General features: G+C 42.8%; 1 pseudogene; it reads right to left on the reverse strand.

The window, feature by feature from the left end:
• Positions 1-881: 881 nt before the first annotated feature.
• Positions 882-1,154, reverse strand: LOC147000296 (signal recognition particle RNA; annotated as a pseudogene).
• Between the last annotated feature and the right edge of the window lie 1,358 nt (positions 1,155-2,512).

Below are 2,512 nucleotides of genomic sequence, written 5' to 3' on the forward strand. Positions count from 1 at the left end.
AATACCTAATAAAAAATTGGAGGGGAAAAAAAAAGAAGTCTAGGTAATGAGTTCAACAACTATTTCCAATATAAGGTATACCAAGTTTTAGTATCTCAGTAAAGGTTTCTAGCACAAGAAATGTTGCTTGATGACTTAGAAGGTGAAACTAGCCATGGAGAATTAGGCCTTGTACATCACAAGCACAAAATATTCAGTGGGTCCATTTTTAAAATGCTACTGTGGATTCAATTTTAGAGTTTGGTAAGACGTGGGATCTGGTAAGTCTGAAGGAATTCCAATTTAAAATGAATGTAGACAGATAAAATAATTTTTACCTATACACATAAATTAAAATTTTCTTTAAAATGTCACAAAAATTATCTTAGCAGCCAAGTGATTACCTCATAGCATCTAGCAGGTTGATTATTTCTGAACTCAGATATAGAAATATAATAAATTTGAACTTACTAATAAAAACACTGAAGGCCCTAGAGTCACATTGTGTTTTTTCCCCTTTACCCTCTTTCCCAGAATGAAAGGAAATGGTAGTGTTTTCAAAAAATCTGAAAAAGGTATCTAGAAAATCTTGGGAATCTGTGCTGATTTGGGCCAAATGTCACATCTGGCTACACGTCCATAGTGGAGACTTCACCATCATGATACTGAAGTCTTCGTGAGAAATGTGACTTTCACCAGTCATGTGTTAGCCTTCCTGCTGCCTGCTCATTCTTCGAGGTGACTGTCAGAGCCATGTCATCAACCAGAGTAAATCAGCATGAGACTGAAGTACAACTACCAGGCTTTTGTAGGTCAAGGTTGATGAGTTAGAGCATGTTGACTAGGCCAAGATGACAAGTATAGATCATGCCAGGAAGAAGTTACCTCCTCCGTTCTTCTCCACTTCCTTCTGGCCACTGGAGAATTGGGAAATAAACGCAGATTTTCTTCTGATTAGCACGAGAGTTTTGACCTGCTCCATTTCTGACCTGGGCCAGTTCACCTCTCCTTAGGTAACCTGGTGGTCCCCCGCTCCCGGGAGGTCGCCATATTGATGCCGAACTTAGTGCAGTCACGCATAGCGCACTACAGCCCAGAACTCCTGGACTCGAGCGATCCTCCTGTCTCAGCCTCCGGAGTAGCTGGGACTACAGGCGTGCGCCACCGCGCCCGGCTGTCTTCTCCTTTTGAATCAGGCTAATAAGACAGCGATATCAGTGATGAACATAGGCTGTTACCCGTTGAGAGCTCTTTGGTCAATTCCCCTTGCTGATAGCTTGCATCGCCTGTTCTTCTGTGTTAATAATGCCAGTGCAGAAGTAGCCATTACCTTTGTTTCTGTCATCTTACAGGAGGATGCAAAGGTTCTTAGTCAGCTCACGGATTCCAAACCAATAAAGGATAGAATCAGAACGGAAGCCAAGAACCAACTGTGAAGGTTTTGCGCTTAGCCAAAGCCTCCATTCGCCAGGGCCTTGACTGACACACAGAGAATAGAGGTGGTTATAGAGCAGGGAGACTAATTTATCACCCTTTGCCCAGACAGATTTCTTTGAGTTTTACAGAAGACTATGTTTGAGGTAAACTGGTTATCACCTGCCTAGACACCCGTGATTTACAATTATTTCTTTATTAAGAAAATGTTCAGTGTGTGAGTGGTCTCCCTCTGAAAAGATGCCAAGGAGAGGCCTTGTCAGGATTTTTGGCAGAGATACATCTAAACACATGAAAACGAGTTTAAACGCTATCATTTATGCATAATTCTTTCTTGGCATCATTTCACACTTGACACAAACTTGAAGCCAGAAAACACTTAGTCCTACTTTTCTTACTTGAGAAATAAGCCAGCCTTAAGTGGATCTAATTCCTTCCCAGAAGAGAAACAGCCTTGTCAGGACTTGGTTGTGTATTCTGTGTCAGAAACATGAAAGTTCCCATTTACAGGCAGCTGCAAGGCCTCCGTGAGCTGGGGCTCAGCCAGAGCTCTGTACCCACAGAGAGCTGGAGTCTGGAGTGATGAACAGGCAGCTGCTTGTGGTGAGGGTCACAGGCATAATGAATGGCCATATCTTCACTGGATTCAGGTAGAGCCTGCACACATCATTCATCCAACTGGTTCTATGTTAAACATCACAAAATGGGTACAAAATGATGAGCCATCTTAATGGAAAAGGTTGGGGGCGGGTAGGCAGAGGCCATTTCAGGAAACAGAAGAAAGTAAGTAGCTATAAGACCTTTGAAAAGTCCTGCCCTGGCTGATTTACTGCCAGGAAGCCCTCTTGCTGCAAATAGTTCATAAAGCCTGTGACCTGAGCACTTGCCCACGGGACCACAATAACATTTATCTAGCATAAATTAATGTGTTTCAGCCACTAATTCAATTTGGCTGTCTCATTCTTTTGGCTTTTGACAAAGCTTAGCCTTGCTATAAAGTCACTCTGTGAGTCACACGAATGGCTGTGTTTGCTAAGGAGTCACACACCACTGGGGACAAGGAGTGCTATTAGTCGGGTAGCCATAAAATATACCTCCA

The sequence above is a fragment of the Mus caroli genome, unplaced genomic scaffold (assembly GCF_978045245.1).
Source record: "Mus caroli unplaced genomic scaffold, Mus_caroli_1 scaffold_19, whole genome shotgun sequence".
Classification (NCBI taxonomy): Eukaryota; Metazoa; Chordata; class Mammalia; order Rodentia; family Muridae; genus Mus; species Mus caroli.